Genomic DNA, 23,300 nt, shown 5'->3' with positions numbered 1-23,300 from the left:
TTTTCAAGACCAAAATATTGAAAAAAGGACTCTACTGACGAGCAAAATTAAATACAAGACCAAAAAGTAGAAAAAAGGACTCTACTGACGATCAATCTGAAATAAAAGACCAAAAAGTAGAAAAAGGACCCTACTGACGAGTAAACTGAAATAAAAAGCCAAAAAGTAAAAAAAAGACTCTGCTGACGAGCAAACTCAAATACAAGACCAAATATTAGAAAAAAAAACTCTACTGACGATCAAACTCAATTATAAGACAAAAAATAAGGACTCTACTGACGAGCAAACTGAAATTTAAAACAAAAACAAAAATAAAACTCATATTTAAGAAAAAAATAAAAAAATAGGACTATACTGACGATGAAAACAAAATTATAAAAAAGACTCTAAAGACGAGCAAACTGAATTTTAAGACAGAAAACAAAAATAGGACTCTACTGACAAGCAAACTGAATTACAAGAAAAAATAGAAAAAGGACTCTACTAATGATCCAATTCATATTTAATAAAAATTAGAAAATAGGACTCCACTGACGAGCGAACTCAAATTTAAGAGAGAAAATAGAAAAGGGAATCTACTGACAAAAATAAACAAAAATAGAACTCTATTGACGAGCAAACTGAAATTTAAGACAAAAAATAAAAATAGGACTCTACTGACGAGCATCTTAGAAAATGAAAAAGGGAATCTACTAACGAGAAAATTGGACCTTGGCATAAGTATCAATAGAGGATTCTACTGACTCTACTAACGAACAATCTGAAAAACAAGACTAAACAACAATTTTTTTTTTTTTAATTTGAAAATTTGCTTTATTTGTCTTAAATACATACATTGATTTTTACATAAAGATACAAATGAGACTAACAACAAAAAAACTCTACTGACGAGCAAACAACATGGGTATTTGTCTTTAAAATATTTGCAGATCATTTTTCACATCTCGAATTTTAGCTGCTAAATTTGTATTTTCAAAAATGCAAAGGAATACTTGTTTATTCAGAATAATTAAGCTATTAAGCTATACGATTAATATCCTGTCATAAATCTCCCCTTTCAGTTCCCTGTACTTATTTACCTACTAAAAAAAATAATGTACAATAAAACTGTACATCAGGCAACACTTGTTTGTTTTTCTTATATTGGTATTACTTGTTACTATATTCAGAGTGATGAATGTCAAAAATTTTCTTTTCATTTAAAACTTCATAATTCATTTGTATTTGAAAAACTTTTCATTTAATATTAATTTAGCGAATTAATAACTAAATGATAATGCGAACTTAGTGTCGAAACGTACAGAATAAATATTATAATTATTTATTCTATCATTTTTACTAAAGAAATTTATTCTTATATTTCTCAAATACTACTGCTAAATTATTTCGATTTACATTCATAACTTTTTCTTTCTCGATTTTATTCTGACCCTACGACATTCATATAACAAAAGGACCCTTATCAGCTTTCCTTTTACATTTTTTTGCATTCAAAACACAAAAAATTTTTTCAATTCAAAGACTATATATTTCAGTATATAAAAAGATGTACATTGCACTTTATAACATGGGTTTTTTACCCGAAGGTATTGTATCCTTCATTGGATTTGATTTTACAAACAATAATTAATTCAAAATATATAAATAAATTAATATTTGTGTGACAAAAAAAGAGGAATGAAAATTTATCCCCCCAAAAAAAATCACATAGCACTATTTATAATAACACATAATAACACAAAAAGAAGAAAAACATAATAAAAATTTATTCATTCTAAGGGAGAAAATTTGTATCGAGCCAATTTACGTTTACTGCTATGGGTCAATCAGTATATATTTTGGCATGGCGTGATTGCCATACCAAATATCGTCTCTTGTGTATTGGCCGAGGCCCGCGATGTTAATATTAGGATGATCCCCACATTTTAGGTAAAAATTTTTAGTAAGCTTTTTCATGTAGTCAAGTATTGTCGGTACGTCAGTCTGTTCGTGTATGTATTTTGAAGAGTAGTAATGTCTAGTCAGTGGGTCCCTTATTTTGTTAAGTACTATTCGTAGTGTCTTATTTTGTAATGTCTGTAGTTTCTGTAAGTTGGTCTTAGTCGTCGCGTTCCATGCTGGAGCGGCGTATGTCAGTATCGGTCTTATTAGTGTCAAGTAAAGTGTCCGTTTGTTCTTCACGCTTAACGGGCTGTTCTGGTTCAAGAGAGGTCTCAGCAGATTTAACATCCCGTAAGCCTGTCCAATTTTTGTAATAATATGTTTTGTGAAGCTGAGTCTATGGTCCAGGGTCACACCAAGATATTTGACATCCTTCGACCACTCAACTTCACAGTCCAATACTTTAATTTTGTCCAAGTCAGTCAGTCTAGTCGTGGCATTTCGGCTCTTTGTAAATAAAATTGCCTCCGTCTTTTGCGGATTGATTCTGATCTGCCATTTGTCAGTATATTCGGTCAGCTTGTCTATGTGTGTCTGTATCTTTGTAGTCAGTAGCGTCGGTGATCAAAACACAAAAAAGGGCCTTTCAATTATATATTTTTATTTAAAGAATTATAATAAAGCGTTCGATAGCGATACAAAGGGCTATGCGACCCCCTATCGGCCGCGCGAGGAAACAGATGAAAGCTTTTGGTTCGGATATTGGGGTGACTTCTTTTGTTCGATGAGAAAGTATTGGGGATGATTGAATTGTAAAGAAAGTACAAAAATAATAATAATAATAATAATAATAATAATTGTATTATTATTATTCATCTATTTTTTATATTTTTGTCAAGCAAACTGAAGTACGCGACAAAAAAAGAGGACACTACTGACAAGCAAACAATAAAATTAGGTCAAATTATTTTTACAATTTAATATATAATATTCAACATATATTTGGAAAATTAAAATAATGAAAACGACTCTACTGACGAGCAAACTAAAATACAAGACAAAGTAATGTAAAGGACTCTACTGACGAGCAAACTGAAAAATAAGACAAAATATGAAAAGGACTCTACTGACGAGCAAACTAAAAAAACGAGGAAAAAAATAGAAAAATAGGACTCTACTGATGAGCAAACCTTAATTTACATTACAAAAAAACAACATTTCACAATTAAATAACAACTTAAAGTATGAAAAGTGGATTGTACTGATAAGCAAATTGGAATTTAAATAGACAAAATAAAAAAGGGACTCTACTGACGAGCAAACTAAAAATGAAAAGAAAATATCGAAGAGGACTTTACTGACAAGCAAACTGAAAAATAAGATCAAATATTGAAAAAGACTCTACTGACGAGCAAACTGAAAAATAAGATAAAATAATGGAAAGGACTCTACTGATGAGCAAACTAAAATACAAAACAAAATAATAAAAATGACTTTTCTGATGAGTAAACTACCAAATTAGATAAAATAATGTTAAGGACTCTACTGACGAGCAAATTGAATAACGATCTGTAAAATGAAAATAGGACTCTACTGACAAGTAAGATGAAATACAAGAGGACTCTACAAATGAGCAAACTGAAAAACAACAAAAATTGACAAAAGAACTCTACTGACGAGCAAACAAATCGAGACAATTTAAATAGCAATAAATAATATAAAAAATGGACTCTACTGACGAGCAATCTGAAATAAAAGACATAAAATAAAAAAGGATTTTACTAACGAGCTATATGAAAAACTAGACAAAATAATAGGTCGTCTATAGGCGACTTTCCTAGCCTAATTATAAGAGTTAATCAAATTTGAGAGAAAAGGGTTTCAAAATGAACTTTTCCTTGTGAGAGTGTTACCCGATAGTGTGAAATTTATTAGGGTCCTTAAGGTTGCCCGATGGCATAAAACATAAAAGACACATTGAGCATTTTAACTTTCTGAATGGCAAATTAAGTTTTTCGGACAATATTTGATACTTTGACAGAAATAAAACATGAATAATTATAACTAAAATAAATATGATAGAAATAATAAATATGTTAAGTTTAAATAGTGTAATAAACAGACATTGATATCTTATTTCTTTATTAACTCTCATTTACTCTCATCATACAAATAGAATAGGGCCATCTATTTATAGCTAACAAATATAATAAATATAATAGAAATCCTAATGTTGTATAAACTAAATTCTAAAGAAAATTTTAAAAATAATATTCATCATAATAGATATATATATATATATATATATATATATATATATATATAAACTTTACGAAGAAATTTGTTCAGATGAAAAATCCGATTTGCTAATTTTATGATTTCTCGATTCTTTACGTCATAAGGAATTTACTGACAAAAATTGCGAAAAAACGCGCTAGTATGTTTTAAGTCATTCTGAATCGTTGTAAAATCATATGAATACAAAGTTTATAACGTTGCTAAAGTGTTTTTTTAATATAATATTAAAAGTTTTATCTTGGAATCTCTTATAATTTTCACTTCATGGAAACAGCAGCTACGCCCATATTTGTACTGACCCGCCCTTGCTCTACATTTTCCGAACGAGCACTCTGTGTAAAATCTTTATCTAACACATTTATATATATACATACATATATATATATATATATATATATATATATATATATATATATATATATATAATGCAATAGTTGCACATTAGTTAGATAAGTGTTACCAGTGTCGGTGTCGGTGTTGGTGTTGCCAGATGTATGTCAGCGGGTCACCGGCTAGAGCGCTGACCTAAATTTCGCATCGAAAATGGAATTTAACATTTCGTAACTGCAAATCCGAGCACAAGTGCGTTTCAGATGAATTCGAATAGAAAGGCTGAATTTTTCATTAGTCATACATATACATATAGATATAATATAATCAAGCAATTCGTCGAATTAACAAAATGAATCAATATTGACAACACTGGTCGTTTCGACACTTGATATGTGTCATCATTCAGCAAGTCTGAAATATTTTTGTTTTGAATTATTTTGCAAACATTTACGTTCTTCACCGTGATAAAAAGACTTGTTTAAAAATATTTTTTTTATAAAATTTAATAATAATATAGCAGAACATCATCAACATTATCAAAAAATCTGTTTTGAGGTTAATTGAAATTTTATATAAGCCAGTAGTAAAAAAAAGTATCGTGCCTTAAGGCGTATTGCTGGAACTTCCCGTACCGAACATTTGCAGGAAATAAGAAAAATATATTTTTTTCCATAATTTTGAATTTTTTTGAACATTTTTGAAAATTTTGAAAACATTTGCAAAATTTTAATATTGAAAAAATACTGTCTGTTTTGAGAATACTAAGGTTTTTTTGAGAACTAAAATTTCTTGAATTTGTTTTTCGAAAACTTTGAAATTTTTTGATACCCTTTCATATTTATTGATTCAAATTACAAATTATCTCATTTGCATGTTATCGTCAAGGCAAATTGCTGGAACTTCCCGTACCGTAAATAAAAATTTCTAATGGGTTAGAAAAGTAATCTTATATTTTTTTCCAGAATTTTGAATTTTTTTCTAACATTTTTTAAAATTATTAAAACATTTGTCTTTTTTGAAAATACTGTATTTTGGTAAAACTAAAATATTTGAAGTTGAACATTTTTACATTTCTTCACGTTTTGAAGGTTTCTGAACATTTTGGCATACCTCAGAAAAAATGGATGTATGTATAAATACAATTTTTCGTCCTCGTTTTCGGGCGCACGGATCAACCGATTTTAATGATTCAAAAAACATTCGATTCCTATTGATAAGGAGATGTGCTGATTAGTTTTTGGCAAAGGTAGGTCCAGCCATTTCAGAGATACGAAGCAAAGAGTGCAGAAAATAGAAATCGAGTTTTTGAGTGATCGAAGCATCCGATTTGAATAATTCAAAAAACTTTCAGCTTGTGTTGACAAAACAACTGCTTTTGGAGAAAAAAAATTATTCAATTTTTTCTTTTTTTTGTAGATCGAAAATAATTCAGATTTCAATTTTAATTCTGGCTAAAGTTTTAATGCTCACTTATATACTTTAAATGAATATTTTTGACTATGTGATTCAGTCAAGTTATAGTGATCGCAAAAAATCGAAAATGAAAATTTTTATATATCTTTACGTTTTAAAGATTTCTAAATATTCTGGCATACCTTAGAAAAAATCGATGTATGTGTGTGTGTGTATGTGTATGTGTGTATGTGCGTGTGTGTGTGCGGATACAAATTTTTGTCGACGATTTAGGGAACACCGATCAACCGATTTGAATAATTCAAAAAACATTCGATTCGTATTGATAAGGAGACGTGCTGATTAGTTTTTGGCGAAGTCAGGTCTAGCCGTTCCGAAGATACGGGGCAAAAAGTGCCAAAAACGGTAACTCAGTTTTTAAGAGAACGGAGCGTCCGATTTTAGTAATTCAAAAAACATTTTTGTCAATTTTTTTTGCCTAATTCATAGTTTCTCAAAAATCTAATTTTTTCGAAGTAATTTTTTTTCAAAAATGTTAATCGTTTTTAAAAAAATAATAATATTTGGTACGGGAAGTTGCAGCAATTTGCCTTAAGGCTTAGGTGCCATGCGCCCCACTAGTTAACTTCCCGTAGGGTAAGTTATTGTAATGGGCCGAAAATCGGAATTGAAAATTTTTACATTTCTCGACGTTTTGAAGGTTTCTGAACGTTTTGGCATACCTCAGAAAAAATGGATGTGTGTGTGTGTGTGTGTGTGTGTGTGTGTGTGTATGTATGGATACAAATTTTCGTCCACGTTTTCGGGCGTACGGATCAACCGATTGGAATGGTTCAGAAAACATTCGATTCCTATTGATAGGGAAAAGAGCTGATTAGTTTTTGGCAAAGGCAGGTCCAGCCGTTTCGGAGATACGGAGCAAAGAGTGCAGAAAATAGAAATCGAATTTTTGAGAGAACGGAGTATCCGATTTGAATGATCTAAAAAACATTCAATTAGTAATGATTGGGAGAAGTGTTTATTAGTTTTTGGCAAAGGCAGGCCCAGCCATTTTGAAGATACGGAGCTAAATATGTAAAAAATGGCAATTTTTGAGAGAAGTAAGAATTTAAATGATTCAAAGAACTTTCTGCTTGTCTTAACAAAATAATTGATTTTGGAAAAAAAAATTTTGTCCCATTTTTTTTTTTTTTTTTTTTTTTTTTAAGTTTTTTGTATATCGAAATATTTCAGATTTTATTTTTAATTCTGACTATAGTTCTAATATACTTTACAAATATTTTCAACTCTGCAATTCAGTTTATATCATTCTTATAAATATTAGACAATGTTACAATATTTATAATAATCTATTTGAAAACATTCAGTATTCCACGAACATACGGTACGGAAAGTTCCAGCAATTTGCCTTAAGGCACGATGCCATAATTGCCTCAAGACAAAATTTCACTTACAGCTAGTTAAATTTTATATTATTACCACTAGTTAAATTTTTTATTTATAATTTTTTTTTCCATAGGCGTCATCCCTGGTGTTCCAGTGCACTTGGCCCGGATGCGGCAACACGGATGTTTCCCGGAAATCTATCGAGCAACATGTCAGGCAGGTGCATCTGGGGTGAGTATTAGTATAGTATAGTAGTGCATTTGACCTATTTCTGCATTATTCCTCCAGTGCACTTCTCTATTCTATATATAGTTTGTAGTTGAAAATGGGTCGCTGGAAATAGGTCACGAGTTGGGTGGGGGTGGACCTGGTTTAGTTTTAAATGGGTCAAATAGATATAATGGGGATTGAATATTTATATATAAAGATATATATATATATATATATATATATATATATTGTATGATTCTGAATTTGATGTTGACATATGTATTAACAAAGTCTAATAATCGGGCATAACATCAATAAAAAACATGAATTTCTTTCAAAAATTTATTTTAAATCCATACGTTTCGGCTATAATCCTAGCCTTCATTCAGTGGAAACTAAAAATAAAATTAAAAACTAAAACAATTGAATTGGAGTGAAAAGAAAAAATAAAATAGTAAATAGTACTTACAATTAGTTGATCTTAGTGTTAAATTGGAAAATTTTAATAATCCATGGTATCAGGATATGGTAATGCACTACACTAAGTATTATAAACATTAAACTTGTAATTACACAATATTTTCACAAAATACTAATTTAAAAAATCACAATTGGATAATGTGTTGTTCGTAGACTGGTTGAAGATATAATGGAGAAAGGACTATTTAAAATATATTTTTTACCAAGATTCTACACATGTGTGGAACGAATTGCGAATCCTTTGCACGTGTTTTTATTGTTTTGTGAGAAATTTGGAAATACTATCTAAATAAAAGAGATTTGTGTCGCACAGCGTGTTAAGTTCATTCCGATTATTTATTGTTTTATTGCTGTAAATAGTTTAAAAAGATCATTCTATAATTCTTCGTTTGAATAAATTTTGTTCGAATTGTAGTACTGTCGGGTTAGAAAAGTCCACATTGTGTTTTAAAGTATAAATATGCTCCGCAATCATAGTTTTAAATTGCCTCGAATTTTTTGAATAGTTTTTATGTTGTTGTAAACGTTTCATTAAGTTCTGGCTTATTTCTCCTATGCAAATTTTTTAATGTGCTATCCTATACTTATTATATATACAACAGTCATCAATTTTGCAATAGTAGTTTGTTTACTTATCGAATAAAATTGACGAAATTTAACAGTTATTGTGACGTCACGCATAAACGTGGGCACGGCCATGACTCTTTTCAACATAATTCTTATATTAGGACGCGTTCACATTGCACTGTGTCGTTTTTTTCCTTAACTTTTAGTAGGAAAAAGTTTAAACATGTTTTCTCCCTTTATTAAACCGATGCAATATATAAATTGCATTTCATTTTTACAGAGATCACTGTAAATAACCTTGATTTGGTAGTTTGTCAGAAATTCATTAGCGGAGTTGGCATAACTATTTATTTAACGTATTTCTTGTAAAATTGCTCATCTAACACTTTCCGTAGCTTTTGTCCACCTTACCTACAGCCCATGTCTCTGTTCTGATGATTTGTTAAAATTCTCAAATTCAAATGTTTTCTGTTTGTTAAATAATTTGCAGTCGTTTGCAAGTGTGACGCCACCCTTATACAAATTCCGTTCTTCGAATCTTCCTTTGTTTACAAAGTGTGAACAAAAGTCATATAAAGATGTGGTGTATCGGTTTTAAATAAAATCACACTGCGATTAAAAAGTGATTCACGATGACGTTTAACACACTTTTGACAGCGACCACAATTCAAAATGAGGTTAAGTGAATAATACTATTTCAGGTTCTTAAGTAACTTAAGTAAAATTATTTCTTACTATTTTATATCAACCAATCACCAATTATCTATTTCTTCTTCCAGGCCAAAAACCTCATCTTCCTCCGGTTCGCCAGACTCAGGAATCTCAGGCTCCGGTTCGAACGCCTCCAGACGCCGCTCGCGGCGCCACTCGCGTCGCCGTCGCCACACTTCATCCCTCTGCGACGTTCCCGACAGGATAATCGACGACGAAAATAGGTTGTCGGATGACCAGTTATCCGACGAGGATGGTAATATCGATGACGATGATTCCAGTTCGAGCTGCTGCTCCTCCGATCACGAAGAAGAGTTCTATTACACCGAAGTTGAGAGATGTGACGCTGGCAGGCCGGCGCCACCGTCGCCCCCTACTTTGTCGCACAGAGATATGGCCAGGCCGCCGCACGAGGATCCTGAGTATCAGAAGAAGATCGTAGGCAATATGAGGTATTGAAAATAGATAGTGGATTCCTTTTTTTAATTTTATTTCTCCTAAACCTCTTGTATCGGATTTTGCAATTGCCAACGCGCGCAATCTTTATTCTATCAATCTGTCGCCGTTTCTATTGTTTGATGTTAGTAATCGTGTCAAGTTTTCAATGCAAGTGGGACGCCCGCGTAATATGTACTTAATACATATAATAATATGCAATGGCGAAAACGAATTGAACTTTCCAATTTCAAGGGCGACTCGAAGCAAGCAAAAGTTTTAATAGATAGATGATATGAATGTTGACAGTGACAACGCTATAACTTATAAAAGTCTAAGGGGTCAATGTTAAATAAAATGGAAATCTAGGTCTAATTTTGGGTGAGTTGTTATTTTTTCAGATTTGTCGGGGATCGAACCGACAAACCTCGAATTACTTAGATTTTGGTTTTATGTGTGAAACGCCTGATCGCACGACAAATGCTTAGCTTTTTGACAGCTTTTACTACCGACTCATGCGAATATGGACCCGTAACATAATATTTTTATTTTATCGGATAATTGACCCCTAAATTACTTCAAATATATTTAGTGAGTTATGTAAAAAATGATTTTATTTTTTCTCGTTCATTTTTTTTTAGTTTTTACTTAAGTTTTACCAAAAAAAACTCTTGTCTTTTCAAGAAAATAATCGTAATAAGCAGTGTTTCAAATCATTCTCAGCAAGGACACAAACCCTACTGTAATAATTATCCTCGGGGGGCGTGCGTTAATCACGTGATCGATTTTCAAGGATTTTTGGACTCCATACATAAAAAAGGTCGTAAAATTTTAGAAAATTCAGAATTTTTTTAAAGTGCGGTTAAATTTGGTGCAGTTCTTGGCTAAAACACCTCTGGGCAGATATTTGAGGTTAGCAAATCATAGGAGCTGTCCTAACGAACGAGCCCTACAAATATTTCAGTTAATTTAAAGCTTTTCAAATGCCTCATTCATATTTATTGAATGTTTTGAAATAATTACTATATTTATGATGTATGTAATAATTTGCACGATTATAGAACTAGGCGCGCTCTCGGACTCGTGGCCTTTCATTTCAATTCAATTTATTAGGACACGACCGTCATATACTTTTTAATGTCCTTCGTTATAGTAGGAGAGCTTGGAATATGAATATATATATATATATATATATATGTATATATACATATATATTTATTTATTTATTCAAAATTATATTTATATTTTTCAGGCAAGGATTGCTGATGTGCAAACCAATAAATATACCAAGCAATTTGCAGCACCCAACACCAGCCTTGCACATAATGGTGAGTGAATTTAAAAATTGGTGTTGGTTATATATATATATATACTAGATGACCCGCCAGACGTTGTCCTGTACCCACGCCTACAATTTTTTAATATTCCGTACTAATATTTACCATTTACCTAAAAATAATAATTATTGTTTTTTAAATTACTCTTCACATCAAAATGCACCATATACATACCTTAATAAAAAAATTATAACTTAGATTTTTCTACCCACTTTTATAATCTCGTATCATATTTTAACTGGTTTTTAGTAATTATATAATATCTAAATTACATTTATTCTTAGTAATAATTTAATGTACATTTTTAGTAGGGACGCTCTTAAGATTCTCAGCGTCTGCATGACATTTTTTTTCTAGCGCTTTCTCCCCCTATTATTACACCTGTTTTACCAGTTTATTATTAAAATTATTATCATTAATTAATATTTGGCTTTTGAAACATTTTACCTATTTATTTTGGGCATTTTATGCGATTTATTCTATTGAATAAATCATAGAGAGCACCAAAATTGCATCTTAAACTCCTCCTAAATGGGCGTCCATTAATCACGTGATCGATTTTTCAGCGATTTTTGGATCGAATATTTCGAATTTACCATTAATGTATTTTTCTTTGAAAATTTAGATAAAAACTAAATACGCGTAATTTTTCACTAGGCCCCTTCTTCCTCACGTGATTTTTCGTGATTTTTTGGCAGATAACAATTTTCATTTGTTTTCAATGCCAAACAATGTCTCAAATGTTTTCAATGTCAATCAATGATAAACGGTTTTTTGTAATTTTTTCCATTTATTTCTACAATATTACTATATTTCTATAATTCAAAAAATCCTAAAAAAATTCACTTAACAAACTTCAGAAAGATTTATCAAAATCCGAATAATCGTTTAGAAGGAGTGAGTGCTTGTATGTGATTATAATCTACTGTGATGTATGTGAAATGTTGTAGAAATAAATGGAAAAAATTGTAAAAAACGACATGTCATTGTTTGCATTGAAAACAAATGAAAACAGTCATCTGCCAAAAATTTCAATTTACTTATGAACCTAGACAAGATTAGAATATGTATAATAAATTTATGATTATAAATAAGAAAAATGTCTACATTATTATTGTCGAAAAGGAGCTGAGATGTGCCAGAAATTAAAATATGATACAGTATATATATGGCAGATTGAATGATACACATATGAACAGGATATGACAAATATAATTCACTTGAAATATGAAATTAAGTATTAATCAGGGCCGGTCCAACCTTGAATGCGACGCATGCGAAAAATACGAGTGCACGCTTTAGGGGGCGCCAACACAAGATTCGGATATTAAATTTTCAATATAGTTTTTTTTCAATATATAATTTCTTTGCATCTTTTATTAATATTTTCACAATATTTTTGAAATCCATGAAAATTTCCCTTCATACGAACAAATGGAAAAGTAAAGATGAATACATACAATGCGGCCCTCACGATATGGATTAGAAGAAGTTTAAGATGTAATTTTGGATATCTTGGATAATAAAAAATTTAATTAATATAATCCAACATGAAGTACCAGTGTTATGTTATGGTTATGTTATACCGTTTAAGAGACTTCAATTTCCAATATAGTGTGAAAATTGAGACTCATCATTTTATTTAGAGCAGTTCTACATTTAACATCGCTCATATTATAAATGTATATGCAATTTTGGAGTGAAGAGTAATTTAATTATTATTTTTAGGTAAACGGTATATATTAGTATATTATATAAAAAAAAATGTAGACATGGGTACAGGACAACGTTTGCCGGGTCATCTAGTATAAATAAATATATATATATATATATATATATAATTATATAAATGAGTCAGCATTCAATCGACCACAATTCTCATAAATACGAAAACGATTTCTCATTTTGCATACTTTTTGCACCTGACGTAGAGTGTTATTATGCTATAAGACTAGATTATTATCTATAGAGTAAAAGTGAACGTAGAACGAATTCGAATGCGAATGTTGAATGTTTGTAAATGTGAATGTGAATTCGAATGAATGTGTGCGAGTTCGACACAAACACAACATGACACAACAACGGAACCGATGGCTTTTCGTTTGAGTTGGGCTTTCACTTGGTAAATTGACAGTTGGGGGAAATAGTTATTCAAAAATGTTAAAAAATAAAGGGACGACCGACTGCATAACAGACCAATGTTATGGCAAGGCCATGTTGAAGTCCGCAACTTGCATACATTATGCTACTGAATCATAATGAATACTGTCAAGATGTCCATGTATTTGCTGCGCATTCTGGCGTTTTAAACATAAACTGCAACGTCACTCGTATGTTAAGAAGCTGGGTCAGAAACACCCTGTTATCTGTTGACATTTGTGCGGTTTCTAATTTAGATGTTTTATCTGAAATACGCCTGACTGCACAGCAACCGCATGGCTTTTGTCAATATTCAGTATGGAAAGTTCTTCATAACGTGACCTTGCCATTACATTTTTTTATTATGCGGCAGAATTGGTACCTAAATTTGTGAGTGTACTTTATCTAGATATATATAAAAATAAGTCGGGTTTTCCTTCCTGACGAAATAACTCCAGAACGCACGAACCGATTTCGACAATTTTCCATTCGTTGGGTTTATAGCTAAGAAAATTAGTGGTGCATGGCATCGTGCCTTATTGCAAGCTGCTGGACGAACTTCACGCACCGTAATTAAAAATTCGAGTAATGAAATTAGTTAGAATTATCAGAATTATGCTTGGTTAAGTCAACGAGCCATTCTTGCCGCCAAGAAATATGATGTACACGCACTGAATTTCACTATTCAATCAAAAATTGCTGGCGATTTGGTGACATATCAATGATTCTGACTGATCTTCCGTTTGACTTCAAACAATTGTAATTTCCAGTTCGCCTTGCGTTCGCAATAACAAGTCTCAAGGCCAATCGCTTAGTGTTTGCGGGATAAATTTCAAATAGATTATTTAGAAAATCATTGTTTTTCACATGGGCAGTTATACGTTGCCTGTTCACGAGTTGGAAAACCATCCGCTTTGCTTGTGTTAACGTCAGACCAAAAAACAAAAAATGTGGTTTACCAAAGAGCACTTCAATGAAACGGATAATTTGCGGATTCACTTTCATTCACTTAGAGAAGTTCAACTAAAAAACACTTAATTTTTCAAATCGAAATAAATTCATCACTGTTGTGTGATAAAATCAAATTTTTCCTTTTCAAATATAAAACAAACAAAAAATTTCTTCATCTTTCTCACGAAACCATCTGGTGCGAAACGGAGTTCGTCGGGTTTGCTAGTATTCTATATTTCATCATATTGGCTGATGATTCGATAGTAAATTTTTCGACTAGCTGTTGTACTATTTAGCTAGAGTCGTTTCTCCTGATTTATTATCCGCTCACTTTTGTACTGGGAGACCATAAATGCAGTTATACCGTATATGGAGTATTAAGAATATTATTTTTCCCTCGGCTACAAGGACGTATTATTCAATATGCAGATATAACTAACACAATAAACATTTGAAATAGATTTATCATGAGAAACTGATGAAAAACTTTAGTAATTTTCTTCCGAATTTTTTTGGAATTGAAGTCATAGATAACATTAGCATTACATCAATTTTATTTGTTTCCACTTTCGATAGGATCGCCACTAACTGTAGCATGTAAATTTACCCTTAGGTTTAATTCTACATAAGACTTATTATACATATATACAGTAGATACTTTTTTCTCATTTTCTTAAATGTTGCTCATCAGTAGAGTTCTTTTTACATGTCATGCATTGTAGTTCGCTTGCCAGCAGAGTCATTTTTTCATTTTCTATCTTTATTACAGTTGGCTCGTCAGTAGAGTCCATTTTTTAATTACATGTCTTTTATTTTAGTTTGCTCGTCAGTAGAGTCCCTTTTTGTTTCGTATGTTTCAGTTTGCTCGTCAGTAGAGTTCTTTTTCCATATCTTGTCTTTGATTTCAGTTTGTACGTCAGTAGAGTCCATTTTATTTCGTATACATATTTGAATTTGCTCGTCAGTTGAGTCTCATTTTTCATTTCATTTTCATTTTGGTTTGGTCGTCAGTAGAGTACTTTTACCATTTCTTGTACCTAATTTCGTTAGTAGAGTCCCTTTTTGTTTCGTATATTTCAGTTTGCACGTCAGTAGAGTTCTTTTATCATTTCTAGTCTTAATTTCTTGTACTTAATTTCAATTTGCTTATCAGTAGAGTCTTTTTTTGTTTCATAAATTTTAATTTGCTCGTCAGTAGAGTTCTTTTATCATTTCTTATACTTAATTTTTGGTACTTATAATTTCAATTTGCTTATCAGTAGAGTCTTTTGTCTATTTCTTGTGCTTATTTCAGTTTGTCCGTCAGTAAATTTTTTTTGTTTCATATTTTTCAGTTTGCTCGTCAGTAGAGTTTTTTCCCATTTTTGTACTTAATTTCAGTTTGCTCGTCAGTAAAGTCCTTTTTTATTTTGTATGTTTCAGTTGGCTCGTCAGTAGAGTCCTTTTATCATTTCTGGTCTTAATTTTTGTGCTTAATTTCAATTTGCTCGTCAGTAGAGTCCTTTTTTGCTTTATATTTTTCAGTTTGCGTGTCAGTAGAGTCCTTTTTCATTTTTTGTACTTAATTTCAGTTTGCTTGGCAGTAGAGTTCCTTTTTCATTTCATATTTTTATTACAGTTTGCTCGTCAGTAGAGTCTTTTTTCCCATTTTTGTCTTTAATATCAATTTGTTCGTCAGTAGAGTTCTTTTTTCTATATTAATTATTATATATGCGTTTGCTCGTCAATAGAGTCCTTTTTTTCATTTCAAGCCTTTTATTTTAGTTTGCACGTTAGTAGAGCCCCTTTCCATTTTTTATTTTTAATTTCAGTTTGCTCGTCAGTAGAGTTTCTTTTTTTTAATTTTATCAATCAAATTGGAACAAAATATGCGCGTATAAAATATAACATTTTTAACTACTTAGAGTAGCGATACCTTAAAACATGTTAAGAATTCAGACACAGAAGGCCATCTGTTGACTGCGGAAAACACTAAAACATGGTAAAGCACATTTGCTCTAAGTTTGGGGATATCACTCAAAGTAGTCTCTAGAAAATAAAATAGTTCTTGGGAGTTAAAAGATGGTTTTTGTATTAATTTTTTTTTTTTTTTTCTAGAATTCGACACCCCCCCAGAAACACGTGCGCCTTTCGCCGAGACCATCAACATCATACGCGCCCTACCCGATCCTCCAGTCCTCCAACACCAACACCAACATCATCGTCAATGCCTTCCCGTCTCACCAGGGGGCCGTCACCGCCCTATCTCATAGCGCCCCTTCCCGGTACTCCCACGGCGCGCCACTGAGCCCCTCTCGCAGAACGCGAGGCGAGAACAAAAAGTGCCGCAAAGTGTACGGCATGGAGCACCGAGACCAGTGGTGCACCCAGTGCAAATGGAAAAAGGCCTGCAGCAGATTTGGTGACTGAAAATCGTAGAACTTTTAAGTTTAGGAATAGATCGATGCTAAGAAATAAATCAGTATTTACACGAACAAGACTTATCGGGTATCGATCTGCCTTATTTTTGGTTAACCTTACGTAAAATGCACCTGACTTAAGTGCAACGGATAAATATAATAGTGTTGCATTAACGGTACAAATTTACACGAGCAAAACACGGTATTCATGTGCACGAAGTGCAAACTAAAAAGTATTAGTAATTGACCGTGTGTGAACAAAATAATAAGTGGTCATATATTATTTGCCTGCCATTTGTATTAGTTATCTATCGAATAGTGGCATTATGTGTATAAAATTATAATCAAAGACATATTATTTAATCGTGCTTAAGGTAAAGGACTATGATTATGATCTCTTGAAACGACGAGAAATACATAGACTGTGGATTTAAGTATAAAATGTATATTGAAAAGGCAGTGAAGATATTGCAAATATGTATCGCGGTATGATGCCAGTACATAATGCTTCGAGTATACGTTATATTAAGGGGCACAACTAGTGTAAACGCCTAAAAAAAGGTGATTTTTGGGGATTTATATTAAAAAAACTACTTCATCAATCATTTCAATTTTTTTATAAATTTTAAGAATATATTTATACATGTTTTAAAAATACATAGTAAAATTTATGAAGAAAAACAATTAAATATTTTTTAAGTTATCGTCGATCTCCAAAGACCCTTCACTGCTGTAGTGATTCCGGCCTTCTACGTGGATGAAATTAAAAAAAAAAAATCTTGTTAAACTAGATAATATTGTCTGTAAAATGACCTAAAAATTCAAAAATTGACAAAATGACGGCGTTTTTTTTTAAAAAAAATCGAATTTTACCCAAAATTTAGGTCGTTTTTTTGGACTGCAAAATTCGATTTTTGATCCGATCCAAAAATCGATAGTTTATTTTACGGAGAACTATATATAGAACATGTAAAAAAAATTTAATAGTGATCAGATCATTTGTTTTGAGTAATCGCTGCAGCAAATTCGGGAAATGCCGTTTCGAAAAAAACCCATTTAAGGTTAAGGGGGGCGATACATGTAATCGCCTTAATTTTTACCATTTTTTGAGGACTTTTTAAACTGGGAAGGAATGATTGAATCTTTTTGAATTTTTTAGGTTATTTATTATATATTAAAATACACAAAAAAATTTTTTTTTATTTTTTTTTTTTTAAATGGCTGCCGTTAAAATAAATCTGCCAAGACCCTCTCGGGAAACGCATCAATTTGCGGGCGTTCTCACTTTTCGTACGGTGATCTGAATTTAAAAAAATTAGTTTGTACGTTTTTGTACAAAAAACTATATTCTAGTTAACCAAAAAAAATTTAAAAAAGTCACAAAATCGTAAATTGGCACACCTTAGAAAAAAAAAGTTCGATTTTTCACCTTTTTTTCAATGTTTTTTTTTTGGTAAAAAGGGTTAATTTTTGAAACATTTTTTGGAATGTTTGAGGTTTAACTAGAAGCTATTACTGTAAAGTAGATGTGTGCAAAATTTCATTGGAATCGGTTGAGAACTTTTTGAGTTATCCCGCCCGCAGTTTCAAAAATGTCGTTTGAGAAAAACGCGTTTAAAGTTTTGACACATAGAACAGATAAGAGTTGAGGCGTGGCACTAAATAAGTTTTTATTGTATAAATAATGATAATTTTGTTTTGAATATTTACAGGCATATTTTTGAGATGTTATTGTAACGATTTATGAAAAAAAAAAAAATCGATTTTTTTTTTCTTGTTACATGTATCGCCCCCCTTAAATCGTTATACTATGCACTATATATATATACTCTTTAAATGGCTGTAACTCAAAAATTATTTAAGATATCGATTTAAAATTTTGGTATGTATTTGAAAGGTATAACCTATGGAAATATGAAAAAATTGAAAATTCGATTTTTTGAAAATTTCACACTAGTTGTGTTCCTTAAGGACTAACGGGGCAATTCTATCGTAACAGCGCGTTGTCATGGCAACGTTTTTCTTATTCTTGTTCTTTGTATTGGAAATTATGAAATCAGGCTTATTTTACATATAAACAAGCAAGGAATAATCTTAAAATAACAGAAATTTAGATGATGCAGTTATCATAAGATTATTCCTTGGTTTATATGTTTAAAAAAGTTAGACAGTTTCTCCGTTGTCATGACAACGCTATTTTACTAGAATTGCCCTAAAAGTCTCCGATAACAAATGGCAACGGTATGTTATGGCTTGCGGTAGTAAAAACTGCCCAAAAAGCTATGTATTTGCTGTGCGATCATAGAACCTAACTTCACGTATGTGTTATCAATTAGACACTACAAAGATAAAGTTGTAAATTTGACAGTTTTTACTACCACGTGCCGAAAACATAACTTCGCCTTAACATTTCTATCTCATCGGGAATTGGCCTCGAACTTTGGTTTGGCTAAAAATGCATTTTTGATAACAAAATTAGTCCAAAACAATATGTTTTACATTTCCAAGAATGCATTTCTATTTGTCTAATCATTGATTTTGCATAAGGATGTCAAAATATGAAATGGACGAGAAGGATATAAATCAGACGTGTGCAATATTTTTTTTTATATGATGATCAGTTAGTTCGTATTGAAGCGCCGAATAAATAGACCAAGGATGAGCAATTTTTTTAAATCAATAATTATAATGCATTCTTCTCTTATTGGGGCTCCCAAAAACGTGGGACGTAAAATTGTATCCATCATACATACACACATTTAATTTTTCTAGCTTTGAAACGTATATTTATGCAAAAATTTCGTAAAATTTCGTCAAATTTTGTAAAAAAAATCATAACGGATATTATTTGAATAATTCAAATCGGTTGATCCGTGTTCCCAGAAACGTGAACGAAAATTTGTATCCATACATACTGTTACAAACACACACATTCATTTTTTCTAGCTTTGAAACGTAATGATATGCGAAATATTCAATATGATTATTGGAAATTAAATGTACTTTTTGAGTTAAAAAGGTTGCTCATTCTTAGTATAAATTTATACAACCAAACCGTACTTTTTTCAAATTTACTACTAGTTTTATTCAAAGTAGTTTTTTTAACTGTTTTTTATGGATCGAGAAATTCATAAAGCAAAATTATCATCAAAAATTAATATAAAATATATATAATATAATAAAAAAAAGTATAGTAGTAGTAGAAATTGCTTTAAAACTTTAATACGATACAAAAAAAAACTTATAATCATTATAAATGTGAAAAAAAACTTATTGCAAACGTCTATTTATATTAAAAATAATAATCAACAGTAATATGCCAAAAAGTCCGTTCCCAGTTTAACTATTCAATGACACAATCCTGAATTTGTATAATCAATGACTTTGACAGCTGTCAAAATGGCGTCCGCGAAGAACGTCAAAATCATAAATAAGGAAAAAATGTCAAAAGTGTTTATGTTCACAAAGTGATTTTTCAAAAAAAAATGTGTAAATTAATTGAAAATCTATAATAAGTGTACAAAACTAATGCCAGTAGCCACAGTCTATGAAATATTAATAACCAAAATGATGACATGACGAAATTAGTGAGAGTATTTTGCAAAAAAATGTAAGTTAAAATTATAACCTATAAATTGTAAAGTTTACTTGAATTAGGTTTTAAGACCTAAAGTAGTAAGTACTTAAAATCCAATAATGAATTATATTATAAATGTGCCTCATATCAAGCACGATTTAAAAAAATTTAAGGTTAAGAAAAAAATATGCACACAAATTTAAAATAAAGACTTGTAAATATAGTTTGTAACAAAACTCTATATCAACTACATATAGCAATAAAATTTGATTCTTATATTTTTCTGTAAAATAATAATAATAGTTATTTTAATAATGGCGAAAGGATTGTACAATCGCACAATAGATTTATAAGTGTAAATTTATATTATATGAATATCGTGAGATTGAAATTAATTGATTTTCTAAAAAAGCCTAAAAATGTATGGTTGTCAATTTTCTAAACCTAGACGTATAAAATTAGATATTAATACTATTTCAATTCCTAGTTGTTTAGAGCGATAATCGTTTATCGATTATTCTATCGGAGCACGATGAAGTGCAAATACTTGTTTTTTTGTGCTTGACGTGAGGCAAAAGGATTTTAAAACTATATATATAACTAGTCGGTAGTTGAAAATATTTTTTTTATGTAATCTATGTGTCTTCAATAATAATGTCTATCTCGATGTGAATTTAAGGATGTCTAGAAATAGAAATTTATATATACATATATATATATATAAATCCTCCTCTTCGTCCTGGTGTTTTAATTAAAACTAAAAAAAAACACCAACATAAACGTTCGATGAAGATTATTAACTAATTATTTTATACATATATACTCTATATTGTTGTAAGTCTTTGAAAAAAATCTATTTAAATGTTGTGAATATATATACCGAGGCTTAGTTTTAAAAATGAATATACGTAGTACTGAACTTAAGATTTCCAATGATGTTTATGAAATTATTTTTAAGTACCGAGAAGACAAATTGATCGATGTAACAAATCGATCAAAGGAAATAATTCTCTTAATTGAGATGTTGTTTCTAACGAAGACTATGACCAAAGTTTTGCCTATACAGAAAAATATAATTATATACATATATACATAGATGGGATTGTTATGTCGATTCATCTATGTGTGTATGTATGTTTATATTTATTGAATCTATAAATATATACATGATCTCAAACCAACTCGTTAAAAAAAATATTTTAAAAAACAAGAAAAAAAAAAAACGTAAATAGTGCGTGGTGTTTCTACGCGTAGAAGAAGTGAAATTTTGTAATGTGGAAATGGATAGAAATTTATTTTTTGAAAAATTTATAACATTTTTAGACTATTTTCAATATTTCAAGACTTGTGACTACATTTTCCTACGATTTGCAATATTTTCAAAACATCTGACTACATTTTCAACATTTTAAGGCATCTGACGACATATTCGAACATTTGCCAATATTTTTAAGGCATTAGACAACATTTTCAAGACATCTGGCAACATGATCAAACATTTGACATTTTTAAAGCATTTTCAGACATTTGACAACACTTTTCAAGACTTGTGACTACATTTTCAAGACTTGTGGCTACATTTTCAAGACTTGTGGCTACATTTTTTTAAGATTTGTGACAACATTTTCAAGACATTTGACATACATGGATATTTTCAAAGGTCTGACAACGTTTCAAAACGTCTGACAACATTTTCAAGACTTGTGATAACATTTTTTAAAACAATTTGACATTTTCAAAACATTTTCGAAACATTTGGACAACATTTGCAAGACTTGTATAAACATTTTCAGACATCTAACATTTGCAAAATATTTCAAAACAATTTGAAAACATTTTTAAAACGTTTACAAAACAATTTCCAAACTTTTTTAAAACAATTTGACAAATTTTGAAATGATTTTGAATACATTTTCAAAGCATTTTGAAAACATTTTGAAAAAAATTTTGAAAACAATTTGACAATATTTTGAAAAATTTTAACATTTCAAAACATTTTTAAAACAATTTGAAAACATCGTAAAAACAATTTGAAAACATTTTAAAACAATTTGAAAACTTTTGAAGACATTTTGAAGACTTTTTGAAAACATTTTGTAAACATTTTGAAAACATTTTGAAAACGATTTCAAAATAATTTGACAACATTTTTCGAAACATTTCAAAACATTTTGACAATATATCCAAACATTTGCGAAACATTTTAAAATAATTTTTGAAAACATTTGAAAACATTCTGACAATATTTTCAGAGCATTTTAACAACATTTTCAGAACATTTTAACAATATTTTGACAATATTTTCAAAACATTTCAAACATTTCGACAATATTTTCAAAACAATTTGACAACATTTTGAAAACATTTTCAAAACATTTTGAACACATTTTCAAAACAATTTGACAATTTCAAAATATTTGAAAACAAGTTTGACAACATTTGAAAAAAATAATATTTGAAAACATTTTATAGATTTAATTTGAAATCATTTATAAAATAATTTGAATGCATTTATAAAATAATTTGAAAACATTTTTAGAATATTTTTTAAAATAAATTTAAAACTTTGGACATTTTCAAACATTTTTATACAATGTTGACAGCATTTTCAAAAAGTTTTCAACAATTTGCAAAAAAAATTCAAAACATTTTGACAATGTTTTCAAGACACCTGGCAACATGTTCATGAACCTCTGACGATATTTTCATATCGATTTACAACAATTTGACAACATTTCAAAAAAAAATTTACAATTGTCAAAATATTTTTAAAAACACTTCTTAAACTTATGGCATACAATTTCAGGACGATTCAAACGTATGACAATGTTTCAAAACAAACAGTGTTTAACATTTTCAAATCAAACAATTTGACATTTTCAAAACAAACATTTTTACAACATTTTCAAGACATCTGACATTTTACACAAACAATTTTAAACTATATTAGAAAACTAATTGAAAATTAGAAAATGCATTTCGAAAAACAAATGTATTCAAGACAGACGATTTGAAACTTTATTGGATAATTTGAGACTTATATTTGAAAATTTGAAAATTTGAAAATTAGAAATTTTAAAAACGAAACGAATGTGTTCAGCACAGACAATTTGCAACTTTATGGGACAATTTGAAACGTTTGTAGTCATTCCAAAAAAATTTCAGACTATTCCTTTCTCTCTT

At 30.2% G+C, this 23,300-nt stretch overlaps 1 pseudogene; it reads left to right on the top strand.

The window, feature by feature from the left end:
- Window positions 1-16,581, top strand: part of LOC113388474 — a 146,210-nt pseudogene extending 129,629 nt beyond the window's left edge.
- Window positions 16,582-23,300: the final 6,719 nt, after the last annotated feature.

Source organism: Ctenocephalides felis, unplaced genomic scaffold (genome assembly GCF_003426905.1).
Source record: "Ctenocephalides felis isolate EL2017-DRISC unplaced genomic scaffold, ASM342690v1 CF-g0.4_SCAFFOLD_03572, whole genome shotgun sequence".
NCBI lineage: Eukaryota > Metazoa > Arthropoda > Insecta > Siphonaptera > Pulicidae > Ctenocephalides > Ctenocephalides felis.
The sequence above is the reverse complement of the archived record's forward strand: the minus strand, read 5'-3'. Positions and strand labels throughout refer to the sequence as shown.